Source organism: Urocitellus parryii, chromosome 8, assembly GCF_045843805.1.
Source record: "Urocitellus parryii isolate mUroPar1 chromosome 8, mUroPar1.hap1, whole genome shotgun sequence".
In the NCBI taxonomy this organism is placed as follows: Eukaryota; Metazoa; Chordata; class Mammalia; order Rodentia; family Sciuridae; genus Urocitellus; species Urocitellus parryii.
The window spans coordinates 153,859,466-153,870,181 of record NC_135538.1 but is presented as its reverse complement, the minus strand read 5'-3'; the positions used below and the strand labels follow the sequence as shown (position 1 = coordinate 153,870,181).

The following is a 10,716-nucleotide window of genomic DNA, read 5'->3' as shown; positions in this document are numbered from 1 at the left end:
GCTCCTCTTTAACTTTTCCCAACTTTAACCGGCTCCTCGATGGAGAGCCGCTGCCGCCCTCGCATCTCCCGACCGTACCCCGCTACTCCTGGGCGCCGCTGCGCACGTCTTAGCAGTTAGGAAGGAAATCGCTCGGAGGAGTTCGCCCCCAGAGCAAGCCCAGCGGTGGGACGGTGGGATCAGGGGCCGGGAAGCAGGAGGAATTTGGAAATTCCCCGCATTGTTTTGGGGAGTACCCGCGGCGATGCCTGCGGAGAAAACGCCGGCCACTCCGGCCGCGGTGCCCAGGCGCCCGCAATCTCCCGCCCGCGGCGGCACCGGGCGCGCCCAGGGGTCCACCTGCTTTCCGTGCTGACCCGACCCGGAGGTGGGCGCGCCGGGGCGGAGCGCGGGGTCTTCGTGCCCTCAATGGTCCTCCGTGTCCTCGCCGGTCCTCCCCTGTCCCCGCTGCTCCTCACCCATCCTCACCCGTCCCCGCTGCTCCTCCCGCGTACCCCGAGTCCTCCGCGTCCTCCCGCGCTGTGGTCGTCCTCCCCTCGGAGGCCAGTCCTGGGTCTCCGCGGCCGCCGGGCGACTCCCTCCGGTCCCGCTTCTCCGCACACTTGGCCTCGCGGCCTAGGGTGGCCCCTCCTTTTGAAGGGGTGCGGTGGAAACGGCGTGGACACGGATTCCCGTGGGTAGGTAGCGAGGTGAGGGACGGCCCCAGAACGGGCCGGGGCGTGGCGGGTGCCGGCTGGCTGCAGGGTTAAAGCACAAGGCAGGCTGTCGCTGACCTCGGAGGGGAAGGAGCCGCCAGGGGATGGCGACGTCTAGGAGTGGACCCGCCAGGACGGACCCAACGGAGGGGAGCGGAGAGCCCGCCTCCTGGGGCGCGTCTGCTCCGCACTCCACACCGGGGTGCCCCCAGCTGAGCGCGCAGCGCGGAGCCGTGCAGGCAGTGGGTGCTGCTCGGAGCCCTACCTCTGTGCGACGGTCACCGCAGCCGCAGTGAAAGGAGCAAGCAAGACCCTCAACCCCGCGCTGCGCACTGCGTGTCCTGCGCCGGGTGTCTCCTTCTCCTCGGGGCAGTGCACGAGGAATAGATCTCAAGACAAGGAAGCACGAGGGTCAATGACGGAGATAGCGAGCCAACAGCCCCGGAGCGGGAGCGAGCCTTTAAGGATGATTTGAAGACCATTGGAAATTAAGGAAATACACATTTTTTCCCCTTGGATAAGAAAATGCATTCAAATGATCAGGAACTAAACAGGTACACAGCGAAGAGTTTCCTTTATCCCTCACCCCCCGTCTGCCCACTTCTCAGCACTACTCCAGTATATCACTGTCATTCAGAGTTCATAGTATCCTCCTTGATTTTCTTGGTGCATATAGATGGATGTAAATATGAATATGCATTTTATTTTTCCCTTCTAGTTTCCTATCTTCTGTCCTACTTCATATATGCTGCAACATACACATGTAATATATATATGCAAGATTGGAGGGAAGGAGACAAAATAGCCCCTTTTATTTTGTTTTAATTGAATAAGGCTCTTTCTGTGTGAAACTATGTGGCATTTCAGAGACCTGAAGTAGGGGCTCCAGAACACTTTGTTGATCAAAGGAAACTACATAGTCGTCTGGCAAAAGATAATTTAAAAAGATAAAACCATTACTCTCACAGATGTAAAATGAACACATGATAAAGAAATACTGAAGAATGAATTTAATCAACAAGATGTGAGAATTGTACACCAGAAGCTGCAAAACGTTGCTGAGATAAGTTAATGGAGACCTATGAAAAAAGGAAAGACTTCTGTACTAGTGAGGGCTCTCCAGAGAAATAGAACCAATAGGGTGTGTGTGTGTGTGTGTGTGTGTGTGTGTGTATGTGTGTGTGTGTGTATGTGTGTGTATGTGTGTGTGTATGTGTGTGTATATGTGTGTGTGTGTGTGTATATATGTATGTGTGTGTGTGTGTGCAGAGAGAGGTGTTAGGAAGTGGCTCACATGCTGTGCAGTCTGAGTTGGAGGTCCGCAGGGCTGAACAGCAGGCTGGAGTCTAGGGAAGAGCTGATTTTGCAAGCCAGAGTCTGAAAGTATTTTGTTACAGAATTTTCCCTTCTTCAAGGGATGTTAATCTTTACTCTCTTGTGGACTGCAGCTGATAAAGCCCACTCACACTTAGGGAGGACAGTTCTACTTGAAGTGCATAAGAGAGAAAAGACACTAATTCCATCCAAAAAAAAAAAAAAAGATGTTTCTTCACAGAAACATCTAGAATAGCTAAGTACTGTGGTTTAGTCAAGCTGATACATAAAATTAATAATCACAATATCCCATGTTCATGGGTTACAAGAGTTAATATTGTGATGATTCCACCCAATTCTGTCTATATATTGAATGCAATCCCAGTGATATTTTTGGAGAAATGAAAAATCTGATTTTAGTTGATATGAAAGTGCAAGGCACTCCAAATGAAGAGGAAACCAAAGTTGGAGGATTCCTATTTCCTGATTTCAGAAGTTATTACAAAACTATCATAATAAGTGCACTGTCGGACTGGGGTTGTGGCTCAGTGATAGAGTGCTCACCTAGCACATGTGAGGCCCTGGGTTCGATCCTCAGCACCACATAAAAATAAAGATATTGTGTCCATCTACAATTTAAAAAAATAAAATATTAAAAAAATAGTGCACTGTGGTTTTGGCCTAAGGATAAGCATATACATTGACAGAGTTGCACTGAAAGTCCAGAAATACGCCCATTCCCTCACGGCCAGCTGGAGTTTGGCAAGGGCTAAAAAGACCATTCAATAGAAAAAGAACAACTCTTCAACAAATGGCGCTAGAACAACTGAATATCCACATGTGAAAGAGTGAAGTGGATTTCCACTTTATACAAAGTCTAACTCAGAATGGGTTAGAAACCTGAAGGTAAGAGTTAACATAAGACTGTAAGAAGAAAATGGATGAGTTTTCATTACCTTACACTTGGCAAAGGCTTCTTAGGTCACAAATAATACATGCAACAAAATAAAAACATATACATTGGATTTCACTGAAGTTAATAAGTCTTGTGCATAAGAAGACACTATCAAAATGAAAAGACAACCTAAAGAATGAGAAAATATTTTAAAATAAGGTGTTTGGTAAGGATTTTGTGTCCAGAATATATATAGAACCCTTAGAATTCAATGAAGAAAAACAAACCTATTAAAAATTGAGCAAAGAATTATACCCCATTTGATTCAAATGTATGAATTGTTAAGATCATTGTACTGTCATGTGTAGCTAATTTTAAAAAAATTGAGCAAAGGACTTGAATAGATAGTTCTTGAAAGAAAATATCAAAATGACTAACAAGTACATGAAAAGATGCTCAACATTATTGTTAGGGAAATAAGAACAAAACCCACAATAGGATGTGATTTCCTACCCACTAAGCTCAAAGAAGACACTCAAGGGTCAAGTACTGGTGAGAATGTGGAGAAATTGGAGCCCTTGTAGACGCTAATGATTTAAAACATGCTGCAGCCACCCAGCAAAAGCTTGGTGGCTCCTGAGAAAGTTAAATGTACAGTTACCTGATGATTCCACAGTCTCACCCCTAGGATATACCCAAAGAATTAAAAGCAGGTGTTCAAACAAATACTATCAATGTTTGTACCAGCACTATTTACAAGAGCCCAGGGGTGGAGCCACCTCCAGTGCCCATCACCTGGTGAGTGGATAAATATGTGGAATATCCGCTTGGTGGAACCTGGCTTGAAATAAAAAATAAGGAGATGCTGACAACCAGCACAACCTAGAACCTCAAATGTGTAAGGGAAGGAAGTCAGTCGCCAAGATCAAACAAGGTATGACTCCATTCAGCAAAGTGTCCAGAAGAGGTCAATGCAGAGGTGCAGAACTAGCTCAGTGGTTACTCAAAGCTGGCGGCACACCCCCGAGGACCACTGCTGAGTGAGTGGTCTCTGGTCCGAGGTGAGGAAAGGTTTTAGAACTAGACAGGAGTGATGGCTACACAACACTGTAGACACAGTGCCACACGACTGTTCAATTTCGAATGGTAGACTTTTTTGTTGTTTGAATTTTGCCTCAATAAAAAATGAAGACTGATTAAAGATCTTATTTATTCAATGCTATAACTAGTGTGGAGGGAAAGTCAAAAGGTACCAATTTATATGGAGCAAAGGAATTGAGCTGGAAATGCAGGCATGCCTGTCCACAGGACAAGGCAGACGTTTCATGCCTATTGTTTGTCAGCTTTCTGTTACTGCAACCTGAGATAACCAACTTAAAAAGGAGAGGTATTCTGGGGTCATGGCTTTGGTGTCTGTTGCTTCTGAGCCTTTGACAGAGGCAGAACACCATGGCAGTAGAGTGGTGGGGCCAAAAGCCAGTCCTCTTCTTGCAGTTAGGGGCAGGGAGACAGGAGACCAGGGCCCTACAACCCCTGTCCAGGGCAGCCCCTAGTTACCTGGAACCTCCCACCAGACCTACCTCCTAAGCTCCCACCACCTTGCAGGAGCACATGGTCTGGGAACCAACCCTTCCACATATGGGCTTTTGGAGAACTTACCCAAATAATAGTGCCTATCTATTTACAAAGAACTATAAAATTGCTCAAAGGCAACAATAGGTTAAAATGTGACGAGTTAGAAAGATGTTCTTACAGACTGGGCCTGCCAGGAAGTGTCTTTCCATACTCACAGGCTGGGCAGTAGACTAGCTTCCCAAGATGGCTCTGTAAGTCTCCATGAGGCCAGCTTCAGTCTATTAAACACGTCAGGTCATATCGGATCAGATGAGCATCCTTTTCAAATATGACATTAAAGGCAAAGCTTTGGCTCCAATTAGGTTCCATAGAAAAGGAGGACAGGGTCTTATTGATCTACATAATTACTTATGATACTCAATACCAGTTTCCTATTTGGGAGGGGTCAGGAAGGATAACAGACATTCACGAATGTTTCAGTTTGCAAAAGAATAGTCTACTAAACTGTTCTAAGTAGATGGCTCCTAATAACTTAGGAGGAAATAAAAAGGAAAGCAGACCACTAAAACACCACACAATCCTGATTCTTTGTTTTTCTTTTTAGTCTTGAGGATAGCACCCAGGGCCCTGGGCATGCTGGGTAAGTGCTCTACTGCTGAGATACACAGGGCCCTGGATCATGCCGTCCTGTCCAGTTGATTCTTGTTCCGCTACTTCTTGACTTAGCCACTGAAGGGTCAAAGAAAGTGATTTTCTTCATTTATGTGGGGCAGAGTGCCCACCTCCCCAGGCTTCCCACAGTCTTTCCTTGCAGCCTCAGTGAGTCTAAGTTCTGCTCTAACCTTGGAGTAGAGATAAATGCTTTTAAGATTAAACCCAGCCTCCAGTTTTTGCAAAGTAGGCTATTTCCAAGATCATGGGCCCAATTAACGTTGGATCTGTGAAAATGTGCTTCTGGAATGTGCTCAGGGGCTCTCAGGTGTGTGGGAGACCGACATGAGCTGCACTTCTTGGCTTCTCAAGGGGTTAAGAGAAATTACCACCCTCTTGGGTTTGCAGTATAAAATGAATGAGACATAGTTCTCATTTTGCCGTTACTTTCGTGCACCTTCATGTGTGTGTAGCTCTGTCAATGCTAAGTCAATGAAGCATGCTCTGCTTCTTCAGGAAGTGCCTTTCTGTTGCCAGGGCTGTTTGTTTCCCCAGCCCAGTCTCAGGAGCCCATTCGAATCTTGAAGTTCTGTACATGCTGACTGAGTAGAACCCTGTGGTCCTGAAGTTGGGGAGGCAATGTCAGTGGGGAGTCTGTGCCCAAAGGCACCTGCATAGGCTGTCCCATGAAGCTTGGAGCTGGTCCTTTTTCTGAGTTCTCAGTTCTATAGCTGGTTGCAGGGGCTTTTGAGAAGCATCAAAATAAAACAAAATAACTACATGCAGGCAAAAAAGATTTAAAATGGTTGTAGTTGATTTATTGTTTGTAACTTTTTTAAAAGTGAAAGATCTGATGAGATTTCATAACAAGAATAATGACACAAATAAGGAATTTTGGTTGTTCTGTGGCATTTTGCAAAACAAGATTATAAAACCAATCCAAAATGAGTTTTAGACGTAATGGTCATAAATATGACCATCAACCACATTTTCTTTTTTTTTTTTAATTTTAAAAAAAATTTTTTTCATCAACCACATTTTCAAAGAAGACAGCATTTAATTTAATAAAACATTCAGTCTATAAAAGTAGACAAACATAATCTTTACAGAGAAAAAAAAACCTTGAGATGTAAGATAATAATTCTGAGACATAATAAACCACTAACATGTAAACCTGATTGAAAAATACATCTGCAATATTGAGAGAAGGATTTGATAAGTCTGCAGTAGGTCCTACTCATTTGTATATTAATGGAACTCCATAGGCAACTCAGGTAAGTTCCCAGTGGTAGACCTCTGGACTAGTTAACAAGGAAAACAGTGACTAAAATGATGGCTATTAGACCTGATTACTGTTGCTTCTCTCTGGCCAAAGGACACTATGCCGCTATGGCCAGGGCCCACACCGAGGGCCTTAACCTTCATCATTCCACAGAGGTCCCTCCAACTTCCACAGTAGGATTAAGTTTCCACCCCTTAGCTCCCCACAGTGGGAATTAAATATCAAGCTGGCTGGGTGGAGGTACTCAAACCAAAGTACTGAGAGTTTGCATGGCTAGGCCCTTAATGTTTTCAACAGCAGCAAGATAATTCCTTTAAATATAGGTCTTCTGACCAGCAGATCCAGGGGCCCAGTAGAAGATAAAGCCAGGGAAGAAGGCTCTTGAGATGAATGATTTGTTTGAAGAATGTTCTGCCTGTTTCAGAGTGTACAAAAAAAAGATTGAAAGTTATTAATTAAAAAATAATTTAGCCAATGGCTAGTAAAAATTCGGTTGTTCTATTTTCAAATGTTTTCCTCTTTCTTGAAGTCTTCTTGTTTGTTTGATTTATTGAATTGTCTCAATGTGATCTTTTAAACAACATTTCATGCCACACTTCTGCAAAAAAAATTCACAGAATCTCTTGATGTCTTACAAAGCCTTAAACAATGGTGGCGTGATTATTCTGCTGCAACTTCTTCTCTGAAGTGACTTCTCTGGGCTTTTCTAAGTACAGGAGAAGAGAAGGCCAGGATTCCACTTTCCTGCTTCAGCAGAGCTGTGGGCAGGCTGCGGGCCTTAATCGTGGACAGACTTGGAGGAACTGGCAGGTTTTAACTACCAGCCGGAGTTTGCACTTGATATTTCAGTCAGAGACTGTTTGGGGCCACTTAACAGGAGTGTACCTACTTTGGGTAGCTGTAGGATAGGAATAACCCTTCCACCTACAAGCCTTTTGGCCTTCACCGAACTTGATTTTTAAGGCGATCACATAAAGCCATGGGACAGTTACCTGGGGCTCTCATTTTGCTCAGGTCCCTGGGAAGTAGACTAGGGAGCACTGAGTTTAAGTTCAGGGGAGGGGTGACCAGCCTTTCAGGCCTAGGGTGGAGTACTCCCCCTGAAGAGGGCCGGGGTGCTGCCTTCGACCTCTCTGGATGGAACCCAGAGCCTCATGAGCAGGCCCGAGTCCCCAAGGGCACGCTCCTAGTTTATGGCCGACAGTGCCATTGAAGTTTCAAGAGAATGACTCAATTTGTGACTTATTTTCTCAAAACACCACTGAGCTACATTTTTATCCCCATTCTCAGGAGGATCCTGTGATGCATAAATGTAGCAATTTGCAGGGTCCTTCAAGACCAGAAGGGCCCGAGTCTAAATTGTAGCAGGGCTGTTTTCCTTGGTCTCAAAAAATGAATCTGATTCCAAATCAAATACCAGGACTTATCAATGCTTTGCCTCCTATTGACAAGCAAAATCCATCATTTAGCTGAAGATTTTGGTTATTACAGGCTGAGACTGAAAATGAATTTCCAGGACAGTTTGAAATGGCTGTTTCTATCACCCGCTGCAAGGTGATTTTTTCACAACCCTTATGTGTCAGTCTCAACAATCAAGAGCAAACCTTTTGCTTTTCACTAGCTTTAGAAATCTTCGTCATTTTCTCCCTTATCCCAAATTACCCATCATCATGCAAATTGGAACAATTCAGTACAGATCTTAGCCACTCATAAGTTCCTCAAGGCATTCTTGACACACTCGGTGACCACCCACTGTGGAAAATACAAAAACCTAACCACCTAGGCCCCGCTGGGATTCGAACCCAGGATCTCCTGTTTACTAGACAGGCGCTTTGACCAGCTAAGCCACAGGGCCCCTCTTGGGCCTCTGCTCAGTTCTATCATAGATATAACTTTTATATGAAATATAGCAATTTGCCAACTTATTTGTTTTGTGACAGAGAAAATTCACCAATATGCCCAAATTCGTATCAAAACAAAAAACTCCGTTATTTAAGAAATATCTTCTTCAATACAGGGTTTAAAATTGATTAAAAAAAAAAAAAAAAAAAGGTGGATTCTCTATTTCATGGTGACTATCGCCCCCTCGAGTCAGTATTGGACATTGCAGCGTATTTTAAACTGATTTCTCCTTTTACTCATTTTGAACCTGAAAGTGGAGTTAGAGTAGGTCTCAGAGACTTTTCTGGGCCCTGGAGAGAGAACCGCGAGGAAAACATCAGCAGATTAGTATGACATAATCTGTATCCAGAGGGACACGGAAAAGCAAGAGAAAAAAATGGCCACCCCCGCCCCAGCAAACCCGAAAGCCTAACGACAGACAGAGGGTAGAGACCCGACTCCCCCGCGGGTCCCGGGGCAGGTGAACCCGCACCCACCTTCCCCGCGTCCCGGCCACCCGCACGGCCTCCCCCCAGCCCGCCCGCACCCACCTTCCCCGCGTCCCGGCCACCCGCACGTCCTCCCCCCAGCCCGCCCGCACCCACCTTCCCCGCGTCCCGGCCACCCGCACGGCTCCCCCCAGCCCGCCCGCACCCACCTTCCCCGCGCCCTCCCGCACGGCCTCCCCCCAGCCCGCCCGCACCCACCTTCCCCGCGCCCTCCCGCACGGCCTCCCCCCAGCCCGCCCGCACCCACCTTCCCCGCGCCCTCCCGCACGGCTCCCCCCAGCCCGCCCGCACCCACCTTCCCCGCGCCCTCCCGCACGGCCTCCCCCAGCCCGCCCGCACCCACCTTCCCCGCGTCCCGGCCACCCGCACGTCCTCCCCCCAGCCCGCCCGCACCCACCTTCCCCGCGTCCCGGCCACCCGCACGGCCTCCCCCCAGCCCGCCCGCACCCACCTTCCCCGCGTCCCGGCCACCCGCACGGCTCCCCCCAGCCCGCCCGCACCCACCTTCCCCGCGTCCACCCGCACGGCTCCCCCCAGCCCGCCCGCACCCACCTTCCCCGCGCCCGCCCGCACGGCCTCCCCCCAGCCCGCCCGCACCCACCTTCCCCGCGTCCGCCCGCACGGCCTCCCCCCAGCCCGCCCGCACCCACCTTCCCCGCATCCCGGCCACCCGCACGTCCTCCCCCCAGCCCGCCCGCACCCACCTTCCCCGCATCCCGGCCACCCGCACGTCCTCCCCCCAGCCCGCCCGCACCCACCTTCCCCGCGCCCGCCCGCACGTCCTCCCCCCAGCCCGCCCGCACCCACCTTCCCCGCGCCCGCCCGCACGGCCTCCCCCCAGCCCGCCCGCACCCACCTTCCCCGCGTCCACCCGCACGGCCTCCCCCCAGCCCGCCCGCACCCACCTTCCCCGCATCCCGGCCACCCGCACGGCCTCCCCCCAGCCCGCCCGCACCCACCTTCCCCGCGTCCACCCGCACGGCCTCCCCCCAGCCCGCCCGCACCCACCTTCCCCGCATCCCGGCCACCCGCACGTCCTCCCCCCAGCCCGCCCGCACCCACCTTCCCCGCGTCCCGGCCACCCGCACGGCCTCCCCCCAGCCCGCCCGCACCCACCTTCCCCGCGTCCACCCGCACGGCTCCCCCCAGCCCGCCCAGCCCGGAATGCAGGTCCAGGGCAGCAGGAGGAGAGAAGGCTTCCTGTCTCCTGTGACCCCGGGCACACTCCAGAGCGGGCGGGGACCTCGGGCAGGGTCACCGCCTGGGCCTGGCCTCCCTCTGTGTGTGCCATGGCCACTGAAGCCACTGGTTTCTCAGTCGAGCGCGATTTTGTTCTCAGAAGCCACGAGAAACTCTTGGGCCTCGTCGAAGAAGGATGGTGCGGATCACACCCAGGCTCGGAGGGCCGGTGGCCCTTGCTGCTGACTTTAAAAAGGCCAGAGACTCTTTGCCAAGGCTCTGGAGAGCAGCACCCAGGAGGAGTGTGAGGAGACTTGTCCGGACAGCACGGGGTCACCAGCAGGGAGAGGGGTGGGGGTGGGAGAAGGGGGAGGGGTAGAAGAGAAGAGGATGAAGGTGCTTGCCTGCAGACTTCGGGCAGCTCAGATATCCTAAACTTCATTGGTCAGCTCTGACCAAGACAAAAAGAGGACCTGTGGTCCTTGTAATTTCAGTTATAATTTCCTTGAGATCAAGGCATATTTATTCAGCTCCTATTAGCACTAGGAACCACAATATGAGGTCCATGCACACAGGGGTTTTAACTGTTTAACTTGACCCATACCTGGAGGGGCATCTGACTCAAAATAAACTTTTTTTTTTTTTTTTGTTTTCATGGGTAGATAATTATAGATGAGTCTAGAGGTACTTGAAGGAGGCCAAGTCAAGAATGCAATTGAAATAATGAGACCAATA

At 49.5% G+C, this 10,716-nt stretch overlaps 1 non-coding gene across 1 annotated transcript; it reads right to left on the bottom strand.

Annotated features, from left to right (window-relative positions):
• Nucleotides 1-8,193: 8,193 nt before the first annotated feature.
• Nucleotides 8,194-8,267, bottom strand: Trnat-agu (transfer RNA threonine (anticodon AGU)). The gene has a single exon. It is a non-coding gene; the product is annotated as a tRNA-Thr (tRNA).
• Nucleotides 8,268-10,716: the final 2,449 nt, after the last annotated feature.